Raw genomic sequence first — 20,956 nt, 5'->3', positions numbered from 1 at the left:
AGGGTTTTGAGATTAGGATTAATTCATCCCATTCCTGCAGACTGTTAGCAGCAGAATCAAAACCAGATTTTAGAACTGATCTAGACAAATAGATTAATTTTCAAAAGAGCTTTAGGAACATAAATGCTACTGATTTAAAAAAAAATATGATGATAAATAAGTTTTTAAGTTCATTTATAAACTTTTGTAAGATTCTGAGTTGATTTATAAACTTTTATAAGAATTCTGTGTTAAATTATATAAATGAGAATGCTCTTTTTCTTTCTTCTTTCTTGTTATCCCAAGATAATTACAAGACACTGTCTATGTGTAATTTATTAATTTATACTAATTTAATAAAAATTGCTGCAATGTGTATTGAGTTGCCACAGACTGACAGGGATCCTGACATATGTCACCTATTTACAGTGAAAGAATCTTCAAAGAAAACTAAAGAAACATTTGATTCAACAATGAAGCTCTGAACAAGAAAAGCCAGGATATAAATAGGAACAAAAGCTCTAAGCCTAAGGAAAGGATTTATTTGGCTTAAAGAAAAATTAACAATAATGGACCCTGCCCAAAAGACATAGAAAAAGTTATATATTTCAGAGAAGAAACCATTAGCAGAAATGTTTTTGAATATTGAAAGTTCTTTGATTAATTTCTAAGTCTAGAGTAACGTGGTCTAAAAATCAAGTATAGTAATGACATAGAAGCATTTTAGTCTTTTATCAAGATTCAGCTTTGGAATTATTTGCCTCATATTTGAGCTATCAGAAGTTACCTGAAGGGTGTATCAGGTTGCACTATCTTACTGTGGTCAGAACACAAACTTTTAAGAGATGAACAGAGTATTCTTTAGAATATGTTATGTTTCCTTTCTATCTCCTGCAGGTGAAAAACAGTGTGTGTTGCATTTCTGATTGGAGAATACCTTATCTCCCTTATATGAGCAGAGCCATCCTTACTTGAGATAAGCATGAGGAATATTGCATGGTGAGTCCACTGAGGCATCCAGCAGAGGAAGAAGTAATAGAGAAGGGATACTTAACAGTTACAGTGTTAACAACCCTTACTGGACATTTTTTTAAGTCTTCTGTCTGTATAAGATTTGTCACAATTTCTATTCTTAATGTAGCTGAAGAACTGAAGGAGAATAAATTCCCAGTCATGCATCTAGTTTGTATGGCATCTCATTTTGCATTTCAGTATCATAGAAAGATACTGAAAGTTCATATTTTTTAGACTTATGAAGGGAATTTGGGGATATGGGCAGGCTGATTATCTTTTTGCTTAATTTTATTTTAATATAGCATGCAGAAACATGAAAAGAAAACCTTCTGTTTTATCAAGGAAAAACTGCCTTTCACTGGAAAATATTAATTCTATTATGAAAAAAAAAAAGTGGAAACATATTCCCATTCTAGAACCTGTGTCTAGATATGGAAATATCATATTACTGGAAAGAATTTGAAAAAAGAATTTGTTTAAAAAACTAATAAACCTCTCCACCTCCCAAATTGTTTAATCATATATGTTAGGAGGACTCTGCCCTCTGTGGTAAAATGCTTCCATTAAATCTTTTTGAAAAATTCATAGGTACAACTGTATGATGTTCTTAAATATTGACCTGTTGCAACAATGCTCAAGAATTTAGCCTACAATCTGTGATCATTGCTGGTACATGCTTTACTAGAGCAAAAGGAAGACACTAATTATCTATACTATGCCTTTCTATTTATTTCAATTTTTGATTCATTAAAGATGAGAAATAAGATGAAATAAGCACGCTGGAGGCCAGGCCAAAGAAACAAAGTTTATTGGAAATGCATTTTGCCCTTTAAGTGTTATGCCTCAGTCCAATTGGTGGCTGTAGGGGTAGGTTGTTTGATGCAATCTGGATCGTGTGCAAGAGAAACAATAAACTCTCAGGAGGATCAATAAAAAACTATAGGTTGCAAACTTTAGAATATTAAAGCAAAATAAGGTACTTGTCAAATTTTAAAATTACATCCAAAGTGGAGGCACTTCACAAACTTTAACTTAGCTAACTTGAACTCGTCCATCTTTAATTTATCCAGATATAACAAGGTGCAGTAATCTGTGGGTCTCTGGGCTTTATATGAGTCTAAATCCAGCTAGCTCTGGACTCTGGCCCACACAGACTTGCATAGACGAAAGTAAGAGATGAGAAGCGCTCTTTTCCACGTGGGGTCGAGTGTCCAGTTTACTGGCTTGGGGTAGGTCACTGCGGGCAGCAGCAACCACCCAGATAGAAAAAGAGGCGGAACCACGCCTGCAGTGGGTTTTTATAGCTGAGAGGGATGGGGGTGGGGAAAGAGGACCACGGCCAATGGGATACCACTGGGGAGGGGCGAGGGGAGGGGCCACCCATGGGACAGACCACCAGGGGATATGGAAAAGGAGGGGAGTATGGGGAAGATACCATGTAGTGGGAGAGGGGAGATAACACTCTACATGACATACCATACTCAGTACAATTTTCCCATCACCCAGCGCAAAACATCAACTAAATAAACTATTTAGTGCAATACAACACCAAGGCACCTAATAAGGCATTGATTGGAATTTTTTAGTCAGTCTTACACTATATCTTGAGAAGATGCTGCAAACAGAAACAGTGAGAGAAAGAGAGAAAGAGAAAGAGAAAGAGAGGATAGTGATGAAAAGATGCCACCACCTGTGGGTCCAGCAATGAGACTTGATTGTTGCAACTTTGAAGCCATCCGTTGCTCAAAGTGACGATCAGAGTCTTTATCCATCCAGGCTGTATGAAGCACATGAAACACAAACTTTAATGGCTTAATATACACTCAGGCTAGATGGGAATCTCCAAGTGCCACCCCTGGTGTGGAGACTTTTTTGCTGCCTCATGTAAATCACTTGCAGTCCTCTGATGGAAGGCTGAAAACTGATTCTGGGATATTTGATGGTTTATGACACATTCTAAAGCATGACAGCTGCCTCTCATGTGACCATCTGCATAGCCGAGCCAATTATTTACATTTCTGTTTGTACCGTTTACTGTTTTGTAATGCTCTATCACAAATGTCCCTCACAGTCTTTCTTTCAGCTGTAAGATTACTTAATTGTTCTTCATACAAAGCCATTCAATAATTCAGAGCATCTTCAATTTTTTGTTGGAAAATTTTTCAGTTCTACAAAGAAACTCTTGAAAGAGGATACAAGAGTTACACTCAGTATTCAAAAGACCAACAAAAAACTCCTAAAAAGTATCACAATGAAGTCCTCTGTTATGCTTCCAATCTTTTCCTCATGATTCCCACAATTTCTCTTCCCTTTTTTAAAAATTTTTATTCCGGCTCACCAAAACGTACATTTTCAAAGAATACTTCATTACACTGCCAAGATGTTTTGTGTGACCATAGTAAAACAGAGATGGTCACTTCCTATAGAAAATGTTTAAATTCCTTGGCAAATCCATGATGCTGAATTTAATTTGCAATCTCATTTCCCAGCCATTTGATTTTTAAGATTCCTTTATCCTGAAGAAGTTAGCATTTAAACTGAAGAAAGTTCAGGTATCAGAAATTTCTAGGGAAACTGCTGGTCTTTCTTGCTTGGCCTTTTCAATTCTCATAGACCAAGGTACTCCTAAGTAAAATCTTACACAGTCATAAGCAAAAAGTAGTCTCGCATCATCCTAGTAGGGAAATCAAATAGCTTTTGCCAGCTTTTCTTGTTTAAGTATTCTTGATTGGAAGAATTATTAGTTCATGTTTCTTTTAGGCTGCAAGTGATGTATACAGTTTGGTACAGTTCACATGTGAGGAAAGAATGCCTTTTAGCTAGCCTCAGTGCATTATTATTATTATTATTATTATTATTATTATTAATAATAATAATAATAATAATAATTATATTATTATTTGGGCATTTTTCCACTTTCTTTTCTTAACATTATAAATATACTAGGGAGTGAGTTAAAGTGTTAGCTCTACGGTATCAGTCAATTGTGGCTAACTACTATTGTTGTTATAAAAAGCCTTTGTTTAAATATTACATACTAAGCTTAAGAGGAAATCATAAGCTCTATTTCTATTCAACTCAGGAATACCAGAATGGATACAAGATGATCCTATGCATTGATTTACTGAAATAATAAGGCTTCACAACTGTTCCCCTGTAGTGCACCAAATTCAAATGACTCTTCTATTTGGAGAAACAGTCCTAAGTCCAGCATGAAACAGGGAAGATCAGATGATTTCACACCTATGGGTTTTACTGCTCTGATCTTCAGACTTTTGGTAAGATTTTTTGCATATTCCTTCCTCTCCTTATCATGAGATATGTGATTGCTCATTTATCACAAACGTACATATTCTTTTCTTATTCAGGGCACATCTAATTTAGAAAAGGTATAATACTTTAGGCTTTGTCATATAAAATTGAAATTTTCACTTGACCCATTTTTTTCATCCAATTATTCTTTTGTTTCTGAATGTTGTGAGAGGAAATTACTCCACAATAACATGACAAATATAACAGCTTAAAAGCTACATGTTTTCCAAAAGGAATTTATGAAAAATGAACCCATGTTAAGTTTATGCTATAATTTTCATGTATTAATCACAGATCTTAGTCATCAGCTTGTGAACATCCACAGAAAAAAATGTATGTGTAGAAAAAAGGAAAGCTGTTACAGCTAAAGCCCAAGTGACAGATATTCTTGTAATGAAATGAAAATTGAGAGATTTTACTGGATTTTAGAAGTGCTGAAAGTGAGTATTTGAAGTTAAATTCCTTCCTAATATAACTCCAAAGGATTTAGTGGACTTCTGCAGATAATTTGTTTCTTAATCTACATAAGCACTTTCAGTAGGAATGGAACTATACCATTAAAAATAATGAAACATTTTTTATACCTGCTAAAATTGCTTATACAACTTAGGTGTTAAATTCTTGGGATCACTTTCCATTTTGATTTGAAATGAAGATTTGAATGTATTTTATTTAAATATATTTTGATGCAATATTCTGAAAACCAGGCATAATTTTGATGAAAGAGAAATTATTTGAACAAAAAAAAGACCCCTAAAATTTCTAATAAATGTCACACTTAAAAAGAGAAAGAAAAGAAAGATAAGTCCCCCAAAATTTTTTAGTGTTTGTGAAAAGATATGTAAAATCCCTTTTTTCTTAGTTACCACACTTTCCTGACACTACACAGCATCTTCCAGTAGAGTAGACAAGTTGCACAGGAAGGCATGTTCCAGAATAAGTAATAACTACAAAGTCTGATGAACATAAAATTCACTCCCTTATTTACAGGCAAAATGCTGCAAGATGCAGTATTTGCCTTACAGCTCAAGGCTCAAGACTTTTTACATACTAAGGACTGTGTTTTTGAAAAAAATACAAAATCTATGTGTGTACAAACATGTGAACTAATTATACAAAATAGTACATTATTGATAGAGTTGTGTTTTTTTTTTGAAGAAGATTTTAAGAAACAATATTACTTCACAAATCACTGTGAAGACAGATAGTCAAATCACTCATTACTCTAATGATCCTTAACTCTTGTTATCTAGTGATAAGAAGATCTTCAGGGACTATTGCCAACCAACTTGTATATTAGCTATAGAAAATTCTGTGAGGTCCAGTTTGCAGATCAATAGGTACTCCTTTGTTATGGCTCTGAGTTAAGTGAATAAATTTATTGATTTGGAAAAATATATACTCATTCACATTCATACCAGTAATTGGATGCCAAATTGTCCAAGAGATAAGATGAGGTAACATGTAAAGAAAGTATTTTATTTTAATGACTGCAAAAATGTTCAACACTTTTTCCCATTTTCAGTGATGAATTCAGGGTCTTAAAGAGAACTGTACACAAGTACTTCTTTTTTCTAAGTTTTATTGTGAATATTGATTACCAAGGGAAAAGAGGAGGAAGACTGGATACACTTAATTCATTTTTGATCCCAAATTCTGCACTATTCTTTTCTGCCAAGAAAGAGGGACTTAAAAGAAAAAAAACAGAATATAATACTGAAAAAGTAGTGTTTATGTATGTACATGCATGTACATATACAAAGATGGAGAATGAATGTACATCTAGTACAGTCTTAGATGATCATTGGAAAATAATATAGCACTAAAATACTTCTGATTGATTAATTTTTGGAAAAAGATATTGGATTTGATATCTTACTTCCAGGATAAGGAAAGATTGGTAATAACTTTAAAAAATAATTCTAATCTTAATACTAATATCTGAAGGTGTATGAGAAGAAAAGTTCAGATGGGAATAAATAGAATAATAAATAATATAAAAAATAAATAAAATAAGAAATAAAATAGAAAAATATTTAATAACTGATAATTTTGCACAAAAAACCATGAAGTTTAAATGACATAAAGTATTTTACTTTTCCATTAAATTATGGTACAAGGTTACATAAATACTATAAGATATGCTTCAAATGCTGACACATAAAGTCAGCTGAGAAATCTATATGCAATAATTTTTTTTTTGTTTCTGTTTAATTAATTTCCTATAAGGGAGGAGAAAAAACACAGAAAAACAAAAAAACAAAAATGAAAACAAAAAAAAAATCTAAAACCAAAACAAAAAAAATGAATTCTAAAGAGAAAGAAAAGTAACAGAGTGTTAATGAGATTCAAACAATAAAGTTATGATGGACTGTGGATAAAAGAAAAAAGCCAGTTTCTGTGCATTTTAATGAGTGAGATCACAATTTTGATGAGCACACCAGAGGGACACTCTTGTTCTCTGCTTCTACAGTGAATGAAAAGAAACAAAATGAGCACTTATATATTGAACATTTAGTGACAGATGATGCATCCTTTGAGATCAAAATTAGAACAATAGGGAAGTAGATGCTTGCATAGCAAGAGACGTGCTACAATATAACTCCAAGGAAAGACAAATATCTGAGTGTAATTATTAGCAATGTTTATTAATACCTTAGAATCAAATTTTCTCATTTATAATTTTAAATCTGTTGTAATTTCAAGTAGTGAAGTATGTTTGTGCTTAAATAATTATGAAACAAGGTTAGAAAACACAAAAGGGAGAAAAAAAATCCTCATTCTGCCATTTTTCCATGCATATCCCAGTTAAGCCATGCAAAACATTCTGGATTTCACATGTATGGAAAAACCACATTTCAATAAGGATAATGTGGCTGCAAAAAGATAACAATTTGTTTAAAAATTAGTTGATTAATGTTTTCAGGAGTAAAGAGGTCATACCTCTGCTCTGGAATTAGCTATTGTGCCCAGTAATTTATGGATTATTATATTTTGCCAATGTCTTTCTAAAAAATAGTTTAAAAAAATAAAGAAAAACAGATCAGAAAACTTGAAACACAGATTGGAGAAATGGAGTGAAGAATAGTGAATAACAGCACTAGTCAAAGCTCTGATATTAAGAAGGACATTAGGAAAAATCTAAACCTCAAAAGTAATACTGTGACTTTGATTTTCTTGTATAAAAGTTAGGGAGAACTTTGAAAATGACATAGTTTTTAATAAATGGTACTGCAAGAAACACTATTGAAATAGCTATTTAGTTGACACAACTTCTAAATATCTGGAAACATGAATGGGAAAACATCAAAAGGGAAAATGGATATGAGAATGATATGAAACCTCTCTCATCCAATAAGATGATTGAAGAAATTATTAACATTTATTTTAGGTTTTTAGTGTCTAAGGAATTTATAATGAAAAAGTCACTTCACCTATCATCAATGTAGTGCTGCTTCTGAGGTAAAATAAGGCTTCATTTTAACAATATAAGAAGTGTTATAAATCAATCACTTAATGACTTTGGCATGCAATCAAACACTTCACAGATGGAGTTGAAGGGAAATATTTCAAGTTTAAGAGGACAGCTATGTCTGAGTCTAGGTGAAATTATTCAGAGTTTGATGTCTCTGTGTAACTGAATGGAAGGTTTCATTTATGTCAATATAATGGAGATTACTTTACCTCCCTACCTTAAAAGCATGTTGTAATAGTTCAGTACAATCCCAAAGAAAACTGTAGCACATTACAGAAAGATGCTAACCTGAAGATATTACTATCAGGCCTCAACTTTAATTTAGTGTCTTTAGCTAGGGTTCTTGAAGCCCTTTGATAACTAAACAGTTGCAGGTGCTGTAGCAGTACAAGGTATTGGATAGTCAAATTATAGCTATGAATACTGAATTTTGACTGAAATTAGCACACTTTTTCTATGGATTAATTTTTTTTTGTACCCTGAAGAAAGAAAAACAACAGGTTTAGTATAAAGTCAAAAACTTACACTACATATATACTATACACTACATATACACTACACACTACATATACACTACTATACACTACATTAATGTACCATTAATGCAAGGGTGAAGATGAACAGAAACACGACTGTGAAAAATTTTTATTGGAGAAACAGTTGTTCAGGTGTGTGCCACTCGTAATGTGGAGATGAGACAACGTGCATATACAACATGAAAAAATACAAATATTTTTGCCATTTTAATTAATCAAAATGTTACAAAATGTTATTTTACAAAATGTTGTGTGTTTTATCTCTGTATTGGCCATTCACTTAACAGTTGGACCTGATGGTCCTTGTAAGTGCTTTCCAATTCAAAGTATTCTGTGAATATTCTATAAAGTAAAATTAAGTATTGATTGCAGTACTAGAGAACTAAGCTTCAGGCAAAAGGCACAAAGTTCCCAGATTTGCAAAATGTTCTGTGAGGTATTACAAACTCCTGCAAGATCATACTTTTATTCATATGTCTCATCGAAAGATGGCCTCTCTGGTTGAACAATGAGTATCACTTGACTTGTTTACTGATTGACAGGGAAATGTGCCACTAGCTGAATCACCCACCCACACAGATGAGAAGGTTGCAGGACTGGAAATAATAAATTAGGTTGACATGCCAAGAACTGCAAGAGCCAACCAGACTGTGAAAGCAAGATTCATATGAATTACAATACATTTCTGGTGACTTTCTGAAAGAACCTTAACAGGAGAGTTCCACTTGTTTAATTCAGTTGCTGTTATGACTGAGTAGAAAGTCTGAACTTGAGCTCTTAAAGCTTTTCTTTTGCTGTTTCCTCATGCTATATAACAATACTTAAAACTGTAAACATTAAGGAAGATTGGGTCAAAAGATTATTTTCCGTAAGATTCTAATTAAAAAACAAGTTTTACTATTTAAAATGGCACCATTAATTTTCTTCATGAAAAAGGAAAACAGATTTCTTAGGTATTTTTAATTAGTAGTCCTGTTTCTCATAGAGGGAATAGTGACTAACTACTTCTAAAATATTTTAAGCAGAAGGGTGATCACTATGGAAAAAAATGATATCAGGTTAATCAATTAAATTACATTTTGGTGATATAAAAATTCCCATTCTACACATCTTAATGGTTACATTGGTGTGTTCCTTTACAATTTTGAGGAGAAAAGCAAACTCTTATTAATTTGGAGCACTTGGGTAAGAGTATCAAGAAATTAAAATATTTACTGTAGTAGCCATCTCTGAAAAGTGCTCATAAGAAAATCCTGTGTATCTTAAAAAAGGCAGTAATTAATGCTTAATTATTTCACTTGTAATCACATCACAATTAGACAACCTCTATTAAACCATAAAGTTAACATAAAATGCTAGCACTGTACTGATAAAGAAATTTTTCAAGTGCTCATGACAATAACCAGCATCCTATCTATAAAATAAAATTCCCTGGGAACTACTACAAAATGAATCATTCAAAATCTCTGGAAAAGAAATGGGAGACCTGTGAAAGAGCCATATTTTTATGTGACAGATAGACACTGTTGTAATGACTCACAGTTTATCAATAAAAACCTTTCTCTAAACAATAAACTGATGTTTACATTTATATATATATGTATATCACTATATATAACTTAGAGAGAGAAGTGTATATTACCTCTAGTTGTTGAAAAACTTTCTACAGAAATATTGATCAGATTGATGCTAATCTTTTCTTTTTTTGAACCAGCACACTGCTTAATGCAAATCAAATATAAATAATGAATAATCAAACAACTCTTTTATTATTGTTTTGTGATGGATTAATTTAACAAGGTGAGTTTTGAACATAGAGTAAGGCTACCTTTTCAGTAAACCAAATAGTGGGTAAGAATGTCATGTGAAGAAAAGACCTTTACCCTTTCACCTGGGTAAATTTGCACTCTGTTGCACTGTCTCAAGCATAAGCTTCAGAAAATGGAAACCCAGACCTTCTGCTTGCTCAGGTCCATATCAACACAGACACACAGACACAGACACACAGACACACAGACACACAGACACAGAGACAGATACACATGCATACACACACACACATACTTTCTGAGTTGGTAAGAATTGAGGCTACTGCTTGTATTATCTACTTCACCATGATTGATTAGCAAATGGTGCTGTTTCAAGCTCAGTGTATTTTTGTTTCACTTGTCTAGTTAAAAGCTTTGCTCAACAGTAAATTATCCTGTCTGGAGGGTAAGAGGCTTGGAAAAATGAAGCCAGAACTATTGCAATTATTTGTACTGGTTCTTTTCCTCAGTAGCCTTAAAAATATTTCAAAATTGACTAAAAATCCTTCAACTCAAAGGTATCTCTTCATATAGATTAGAAGCAAGTGATTTAGTTCCTATGAATTGTCATCATAAATATGGGGTTTGAAATCCATTATGATTGCCCAATTTTTTTATTTTCAGGAGAAAATCAGCTGAGTCAGATGAGTCCCCATTTGCTCAGATATGATGCCCATTTTCTTCTCGAGTGCACTATCCAGAACTCTCCAAGAGAAACTGTCAACTCTACTGGAAAAGAGGATTGTTTCACAGTAAACTAGGAATCAGTGGGCACTTCACTGATAACTGTTACTACTACCTGAGTCAGGAAAAAAGGCATATGTGTACAAGAGCTTTCAGTCATTCCTTTTCCCGAGTACTTTCTTTCTTATTGCTGTTTTAGAAGATGTTTTTGTAGTCACATTGGAAAGTTGCAAACACTCTGACTCAAGTCATGTCCCTTTTACTTTCTGGAGTGCCTCACTCTGGGTTTGTTTATGAAGAACCTTTTCAAAGAAGCTGTTTCTCAGATGTTTTATAGCAGCTTCCTTCCCCTTTGTACTGCTGCTGTCATTTTTGAAATGCAAATGGCTGCATTTTGAAACTATATTTCTACTTTCCATGTTTTAGAATTTCTTGAGTGTAGAATTGCATAATAATCTTTGTTAATTTAGTTTGTATTTCTGTCAATACTCAAATACTGCTATGAAATAACATCTTCATAAATTATTACCACCTGTCCTAGAACCATATCAGTAGTGAATTTAATAATAATGCCTTCATAATGCTACAGAAATAAATCCAGAATTTGCTCTGTTACTTTATAGATTGGCTCATTTGCTACTGAAACACTGGGAAGGTTAAGAATGAGGACTATTTCCATTACATTGACCACCCCAAGGGACTATACTCACATAGAACAAGGGATAGAACTAAAAAGTGAAACCCCCTCTTATGTTTTTCACCAGTATCTCCCTGGTAGCTGCACCTCAGTTTCTCATATATCGGTGGTGTTGGTTGGAAATCTGCTGCACCTAAAGGAGATAAAAAATGCATTTAAGCTTACCCACAGCATTCTGGCATACTTCACACTGAGAAAGTTACTCATAAGTTGTTTGCATCTTCATTAAATTTCTGAAATTCCAATATACTTTTACTTTTTTATTAAATATACATTCTACTTAGGAGTACTATAAATTATCTGGTACCCCACCTAAGGATAAATTTAACACTTGTAAGTGAATATTGAACAGTAGGTACTATAGGGAATGGACAGGCGAATGAATCAGTTTCCTGTTTTTCAATGTAATGTAGCCTATAGACTAATATATTTTGTATAATAAGTCTTTCAGTTCAAAAGATACTTCATCAGATCAACATTTGCTTTAGCAGTATTTCACAATAGTTTTCTATTAATTATTTTGTTCCCCAAATATAGTCTGGCTATCAAAACTCATTTTCTCTGATTAACCACTATTTTAGCTTCAATGCTGTTACATGCAAGTTTTCAAAGTGTCTCATTGTAGGCTAGATTTCTGCATACTCAGGATTTCAAAACTGCAATATTATTGAGCTAGGCAGATAACTTGCAATTTAAATGGCACTGGACATTAAGTTCTACTGTTACTTGTTTTACCTTTTCCTTTCCTGATCTTTCTCACTTTAAAAAAAATAGTACAGGACTGGTTTTGGTTTTTTCTTTAACCTGCATTCCTCTTGGGAACATTTGATGTGTTCTTACTTTTAGCTCACTGATGTACTTGTTTGTTTACTTTGTGTTGCTGACAATACTTTTTTTTTCAATGTACCAACCACACATTTAGGTGTCAGATTATTCAGAAATTTGCAGAATATGTTCCTGAAATGGAACATGTAATATTTAAAAGGGACAGTACAAAGCAGAATCAGAAAATACAAATACAGTGTGTGTGTATATATATATATATATATATATATATATATATATATATATATATATATGTAAAAGGACAAATTCCCACTCTCCAATGTTTCCAATTTCTGGAAAATACAGATACCATTTATTACTATTATTCATTCCAATTGGCTTTACTTATTTTCATTTTTGCAAGGCTCAGTTTTGAACAGGATTTTTGACATATGGCTTGCAAATTTAAAAATGGCACTATAATAAATTTTTGGTCATTGATCACTCCAGCAATCAGATTCCAAAAACTAATTCAAGTTACATCAGGCTAATTTCAGTTCTGTCAATTCATTATATTACATAGGTTTCAAGTCCATTTCCCCCAAAGTTCATTACTCTCACTGTCGTCTTTCTGATATTTGCTCTGTTCCATTGTGGTTTCCTGTACATACTGAATTTTTGCAATGGATAAATCTTAAAAGTCAAGTAAATGTGCTAATAAAAATTAACAATGAAAAAAGAAATTTCAATTCTAAATTTGAAAAATAGGTACCAGTCTCATTGAAAAATTACATTATGTTTAAGTATTCTAATGATTAAAAATTATGTCAGTTCCTTTAATTCTTTTTGAGTTTGGTTTGTTGTTTTTTTTTTGAAAAAGCAGTGAACTACTTGCTTTTTATATAAGCTGATCTTACAATTCAAATAGGTAAAGAATGATGCTTTATCCAACAAGGGTCTTTAAGGACATATTCCTACTTCTGCAGTACATTCTAATTTTAGGAAAAACCCTGAACAATGCTTCTGATCTTTTACAGAGTGACATGGGTTGAATATGCTCACAGTTCATACCATTACTTCAAATACATAATTTGCAGTACTTACTGTGGAGAGTTTGGATTTGAATCATGAATTTCATCACAGAATTTTAGCTGAAAAAATGCATGATACAAGCTGCTTTTGCATAACAACAATTTCCAATGCCTTCTTCATGACCTTGCTCCTCTTGATTTATTTCCTTTCTGTAGGACAATTTTTGCAACTCTGCTTGCCACAACTTTTTGGTGATTCTGTACTAGTTCAGACAATAGGACATACTGTAAATATCCTTACTTACTGACCAACTCCAAATGTCAGCAAATACAGCTATTTTAAATGTGCTACCCAGCAGCATTTGCTTTAGATGGGCATTCTGCAACAGCATTGCCACAAAAAGAAAAATTTTTCCTCATTGGAAAGGCTCACATTTGTGCAAGCAGACTCAAAATAGATAGAACATAATTTCAGCTCAGGGATAAATGTCTTATCTTCTTTATTCCTGAAGAATTTGAAGTTAGTAGTGCCAGACTAAGGCTTCAAATTTAATTTTTGTCCCTTTCCTATAACTAGAAGAATTTTGCTGTTTTAATGAAAGAGCAAAGTTTTAAAGTGTCTCCATTTACTGATGTGCAAAAAAAATTTCATAATTACAACTATTGGGTAAGTTTTTTTTTCTATTTTTTCATTTTAGTGAACGATTAGGTAGTTCATACTTTTGCAGTTTACATATTTAGCTGAGTTTACAACTGCCAGTGTTTCTACAACTATCCTTATTTTAATCTTCAATGATGAATTCATCTGGGAATCTTTATTTTGGGAAGGGTGGGTCTGGGAAGAGACAAGTAGTGTTTTTTAGGGTAAGAAGCAGAAGCAGGAGCAGATGTCAGTTCTGTGCCTTTACTGATAGACTTTCATCCTCCCCTCAGTGAATATTCACTTTTCTAAAATATATTCTTGATAGCAACATTTGTGTATTTCACCGTTGAATTGTGCCCTAGTATTTTGATCTTTCAAGTAAAAACAAATTTAGTGACATTTGTCCATTCATAATTTGGTGAGGATGAAATTCACTCCAAGGTTTACAACTGGATCAAGGCTTATTCTCCACTATTCTTGCTTGCTTTAATGTATTATTGCAAAACTTTATTTTCCATTTCTAGATAGAAATTATGTGTGGGAGGGTTTTATATTTAATTTTGTTTGTTTTGTTTGTTTGTTTGTTTTTCCCCCCACTAAAACCCAATATGAATATCCACAGGGTGCTGCTTCTTCAAATCCAACAGACAGAACAATGTTCCTCTGTGAAGTCAGTCTTACTCAACCTGAGTTATATTAACAATGCTGCTAGCATGCCCAGCGTGTGGATCGGGTGGTGCTGCACTGTATTTTTCCATCTGTAAGAAGAAACAGGAAGAGTTTATCTCAGAGCATGATGTATATTTCAAGATATTTGGCTTGTCCCCCTACATTACACTGCTGCGTATCATTTCTCCAGATGTCCCATTTTTCTTCTCTTTTTGTTTTATTTCTACTGTATTTTCATAAATCAAAGTATCAGACTCAGTTTCAGAAATCATACTCTTTGCCATCTAGCTCAAGGACTTATGAAAGTCAGATATACAGACTACTGATGTAAGGAGATGTTTCTCATCACAGAAGGCTTTAACCCCTGCAATAGATTTCTAGCATCTTGAAAGTCTTTTCAAAGCATTTAGAAACATCTCCTAATCATAAATATAGCAACTTGCTAAAATTTGTAGTTGTATTTATTATTATTTATTATTATATAGTCACTGAGGTGTCTTTATTATCATCTCAAGTTAATGCCTCTTCTAGTTTCATTCCTCTCTAAAGATGTTAAAAAATTATAAAGATCCCTTATTGGAATGTCATGACATACACATATTTATGTTTATTTTATACCTTGATAAAAGAAAGATTTTCTTTTGAATTTTAACTTGCTGTCATCTTCAGAATTAAGCATTATGCACAATATTATGGTCTGAACAGACCCTTGTATTAATATAAACCATTCACCTTCTTAATTAAGATCTGTGTTATACTGTCTGTGAACATTTGGAAATCGTGGTGTATATAATACACTTGATAACTGACTAAATTTTAAGTACAAATATTTTAACTTTTAAAAAAAGTGCTAACAGATTATTATAAATAGTGCTTAAAATTTATTCCTATAGAAAATTTGTTGAGGGCATTTTGGAGACAGCAATAAAATAGAATTAAAGATATGGTTCAATATAATCATTATTAAAGCCCCAGACTCTGCTCCCAAATCTAGTGCCATAAATTATCTACCTGACTTAGGTTTTGTTTCTCCAGGAGATATGGCTAATATGGCATATTTGCAATTTACCTTTACCTTTTCAATTATGCAGGTTGTGTCTAACTATTTCTAAAGTAAAAGGTCTAGACAAAGAGTCATTTCTGAGGAGCTGAACAGTCATTTCTGAGGAGCTGAACCAAATTGCCCCAACTAAATATTTCTCAAAGATGATACTGGGTTCTGCTGAAGTCCAACACAAGCATCAGACATGGTCAACATGATCAGAAAGGGAAAATCCTATCTAATTTGATATCTTTCTACAATAAGATATCACAATCCTGCTGGTGGATGAAGGGAGCAGAGTGAATGTAGTTCATCTGGATTTACATAATGTTTTTGATACTGTCTCAGAATAGTCTTCTGAAGGAGTTGTCCACCTGTGAAGAACTGGCTGCATCTGGTCAGCAACTAGCCGGTGGTGTTTCTCAGGCTTTAACTTTGGGGGATGTTCTGTTCAACGTTTTTACAAATGGTCTCTATGCAAAATCTGAATGCTCCATCAAATTTATCAATGATACCTGAGAGTTGCTTAAGAGACAGGAATCTTTGCAGAGAGAGCTGGGTAGAACATAGCATTTGATGACCAATGACATGAAATTTATTAAGTGTCAGATTCTGCATTTGAGACAGAGTAACACTGAACACAAGTTTAAATTGGGAGAGGAGCAGCAGCAGGAGAGCTGCCCTACGGTTATCAAGTGCTGTATCACCAGCTGATCAAAAGAATTGATTTTATTCAGTGTTGGTGTGGCCTCATCTTGAGTACTGTATGCACTGTGGTGCCGGGCCTCATAATTAAAAATTTTAAGGTCTTTAAATGTATTTGGAGGAGTGCAACAAAGCTGGTGAAAGCACTGGAAAGCATGTCCTGTGAGAAGTGACTAAGTCTAATCACTTGAGCTTGTCTAGTTTGGAGAAAAGGAGCCTGTGAGGTGACATCTTTACTCTCTGCATCTTCCTGAGAAGGGAAAATAGACAAGAAGATGCTAATCTGTTCTCCCTGCATCGAGGCACAGTTGGTGCAGATAATAATTGTAGCTCTGGAGCTATTCTATTCTATTCTATTCTATTCTATTCTATTCTATTCTATTCTATTCTATTCTATTCTATCCCACTTTAACCCAACAGGGTAATGTCAAGTCAAAACAGGGAGGCCTCAGCAGGACAGGCTGTCCAAGAATTGTTTAAAGAGTAATTAGGTATAAGTAAAGGTACAGACATTCAGTTCTTCTTCAAGACTTCTCTGGTGCTCATCCAGGAACACTGTGATAGAACACTGATGGAAAAATTCTATCATTTTTTCCAAACTACAAGGAGGTTTCCTGTATTCTCATATTGTGTCTAATGAAAACTTCACAAAGAAGGCAGGTTCAATGGATGTATTTAGTTATCTGAATGACCAGTGCACAAAATCAGAAGTCAAAACTTGTAACAGAAATACCTGAAATAATTTTTCTGAGCAGGAAATAAAATGAGGAGTGTAGTAGAGCTGACCTTGGCACCCACAAAAGCCCTTGCTACCCTCTGCAATGGGTTCATGAGTTCACATAAAGGCTTGGAGAGATCACTCATCAATCACCAGCAATGGAAAAACAGGCTTGGCTTAGAGTAAACTTATTGCTAACAAAAGAGCATCAGAGAAGGATAATGAGATAGTAATGAGAAGCAAAGTAAGCCCTTAGCAACACCTTCCCCCCACCCCTCCTTCTCCCCAGAACTACCTTCTACCCCGGCAGCGCAAGGAGATGGCATGGGGGTTATGGTCATTTCATCACCTGTGGCTTCTCATGCTGCTCAGGGAGAAAAGTCTTTCCCCTGCTGCACCACCATGTCCCTCCCATGGGAGACTGTTCACTGAGAGCTTCTCCAACAAGAGTCCATCCCACAGACAACAGTCTTCCTCAAACTGCTGCAGCTTAAGTCACTCTTCCGTGGGGTGCACTCCTGTGGAAGGACAGGTTGCTCCAGCATGGGAGCAAGGCCACTCTCTCCATATGCCTCCCACACGGTCACAGCCTCCTCTCAGACATCTACCTGCTCCAGGGTGAGGCTCCTCCACCGGCTGCAGGTGGATCTCTCCATCCCTGTGGACCTCCATGGGCTGCAGGGGCACAGCTACCTCACCATGGGTTGCAGGAGAATCTCAGCTCTAGTTCAGCCTGGAGCACCTCCTGTCCCTCCTTCTGCACTGTCCTTGGTGTCTGCAAAGTTGTTCCTCTCACTTGTTCTCACTCTGGTCTTCTCAGGTCACAATTTCAAAAGCACAACAACTATTTGTATACCTTTCTTCTTAAACCTGTTATCACAGAGGCATTACCACTATTTCCAATTGGCTCAGACCTGGCCAGCAGCACATCCCTCCTTGGAGCCACCAGGTATTGGCTCTGCTGGACATGGAAGAAACTTCTAGCAGCTTCATACAGAAGCCACCACTGTAGCCTCCCTGCTACCAAAATCAGTAGTCATGCAAAGCCAATATGAGGAGAAAAGAAAGATTTGAGACAGATTTTAATGTGGTGGGATTGTTGGTGCTATGACACAAAGACTCCTTTCAAACATTGATGTGTTGTTCCTGCTTTTATGTTAGCATTTATAAGTACATATCAAATTAGTATGTATGAAAATATAACTGTTTCATACAGTTATGAAACTGTAAGAAATTACAGTTTCCTTAGTATATTAGAAAGCATATTATTGTAAAGGTAGTAGCCTGCTTTTTTGCTATGCTTGGGGAAAGACAAATAAAAAGTATTGTGCCATATGGGTACTGCTGTTAAATTCAGACTCACAAATTAACAGAAAAAAAGCAGAAAAGGAAGGAGTTTTTTCACATATGAATGTCTAAGAGCTATATCCCAACTTCCAACAGGAATACGCATTTTATCAATTTTTTCTGGACCTGGCTAGGCAGAGAAAAATAATATATGCAATGAAACCGAATTTTTTTTTGTCTCTCCTATTGTACTCTTAGCATCTTGGATAGAAAATAAAATGAGTAACCCTCATAACTCAAAATTCACTGACAAATCCATCATTACTATGACATGTAGTATAGCTATCTAACTAAATAAATAATAATGCTAAATATTTCCACAAACATGTAAGATGCTCCTAGAACTGAAAGTTTAAAAGGAGACATAAAGGTAAGACAAAGCAAATTAAGAGAAAGTATTGTTTTGGGTTTTTTTAAATTTTTTCTTTTCTGAGGTTCAAATGTGTTTTCAAGGGTAAGAGAGGTAATGTGATATAGATAATACACTTTCAAGCCTCTGCCTCAGAATGTGTCATAAATTTCTGTACTAGTTACATTTCTTAATGCTTTATTTTTAAGTGGTTAGTGATTTAAGCTACCTGAACTAGTAATTTACCTAAGAAAAAATTGCAGCAAATGTTTCCCACAGTGAATTATGAGAAAAAGGAAAAAATATAGTAGAAAGTAAAAAGGTATTTCAAGCTTCTTGTTTCCTTGCTCTAACATTTTGAAGGAAATCACAGAATATTTGCATAACTACTATAACTCCTAATACATTTGAATTACTTCTCTGTCACAATTCAGACTGAAGGCGTATCTTTTAATGTAAAATTAGAAAACCATTTTTTTAAATGTGTTTTTTTAGCACTTCTGTTAAAAACATTAGAGTGCTACTGCCAACATTCCCCTGCCCCTCTCTACCCACTGTTTGAATGGGAAGTATAAGGAGTCAGAAGACTCTAACATTTTTCCCATAATTTCAGGAGTGGTACAGCTTAAATTAAAGTGCAACATGGTTTTAGAAGGTGCAGCATCCAAAAGAAAGAGTCTTTGGGCAGAGGAGGATGAGTGACAATTAAAAATTTCATTGTAAATATTTCGGTTTGTTTTCTTTTCTTTAAAGTACAGGTAGAGAAATTATATTAACAAGGGTGAATACAGTTTAAATTCATTATTTAAAGTGTCTTTTCTCTATGGCTTGCCTGATTTGGAGAATCCATGTTGTTTAGTCTAAAATGTAAATTCCTTGTGGCTTCCCTGCTTTATGCAAGAGCCATTGTTTAGCTGAAGGTCACCCTAAACTGAGCTGAAACCTAGTTTAGATTCCATAAAACTTACTTACAGTGCTTCAGGGAGGGTCATTATTTTTATAATATTGTAGAATAAGCAATAGTCTGTAACTCTTAGATGCTTAGAATAAAATCTGTGAAATTTATAATCCATTTAATAAACATACAAAATTGTCTTTTGTGTGTGTGTTTTAGACCATCACATTGACTATGTGCCTGAAAACCCTGGGACACTTGACAGTCAAAGATATTTTAAAGTCTGCAAGTGTCAGAAGAACATCATTTAGGTTCAGTTAAAACAAGAGTACATGGTAAAATATGAATAAAGGTGTACATGCTAGTACACAAGGGATGCTTATTTCAAAATGGATGGAATATATGAAGGCTCTTGGCTGGCAGAGGCATGCAAAGTGCTTTACAAAAATGACATGCACATGGTCTGTTGGGTAATATAGGTCAGCTAACTCTCTTGGTTTATTGAGTATTCCAGTGCACTTTGGTTCTGAGGACAGATAGTGGCATGTTAAGCTTGCCAGATATAAGGCACAGCCAGGAGTGTAATGAGAGCTGGGAGCAGGAGTGCATGTGAAAATGAGAGAGCATTTATCTTTTGGGAGGAAGAGAAAATAAGGAAAAGGAAAATGGGGTAATGCCATCTACTTACAGAAAATAACAGGAAAGGGTACATTTCTCTTCTACACGGGAAACATAGGAAGATAACTATGAATTATTACATGGGCATGATTGTATTATTTTCTGGACTAATATTTTCTGGACAGTAGAAGGATGTCCCACTTCCACCCACAGAAACACATGAATGAGTGTCTGAGTTCACATTCATAGCACCCAATCTCTCCCCCATGCACCATTTAAAGTAGGGATATATCTAAATATTTGCTCACTTTAGAGCCCATCATGCTACTCCTTATAGGATTTCAAATATTGTGAATATCTGAATTTCTGTTCTTGCTCCTGCATTTTGTCTATCAACTGACACTGACATTTGTCTAGCACAAGACCCAAAAGACGCCAGTGTGTTGCATTCAGGTCTTTTTTCCTAAGACTCTCCAACAGATTAAGCAGCCATATCAAAGACATAGTTACATTGCAGGACAGAGCATAGATATTTCTGACAAATAGAAAAACTGTTAAATAGTTTTTGCGCCAAACTGTAAACCAAACTCTTTCTTACTGCATGTAAGAAAAGCAGACATCTAGACACTGCCAACTTAACTAAACGTTATTTCTCTCCCAGCTTCTTAA

The 20,956-nt window shown here is 34.3% G+C and overlaps 1 long non-coding RNA gene across 2 annotated transcripts in view; it reads right to left on the bottom strand.

The window, feature by feature from the left end:
• LOC139589031 (uncharacterized) overlaps positions 1-20,956 on the bottom strand; it is a 122,808-nt gene that overhangs the window by 27,491 nt on the left and 74,361 nt on the right. For both annotated transcript variants that reach the window (XR_011678909.1, XR_011678910.1), the window contains exon 5: positions 11,519-11,638. This is a non-coding gene — a long non-coding RNA (uncharacterized lncRNA). The remainder of the gene's footprint in view (positions 1-11,518; positions 11,639-20,956) is intronic.

This window comes from Agelaius tricolor, unplaced genomic scaffold (assembly GCF_023055355.1).
Source record: "Agelaius tricolor isolate 1412-34295 unplaced genomic scaffold, bAgeTri1.0.p SCAF_4, whole genome shotgun sequence".
Taxonomy (NCBI): domain Eukaryota; kingdom Metazoa; phylum Chordata; class Aves; order Passeriformes; family Icteridae; genus Agelaius; species Agelaius tricolor.
This window is presented reverse-complemented; position numbering and strand designations above follow the sequence as displayed.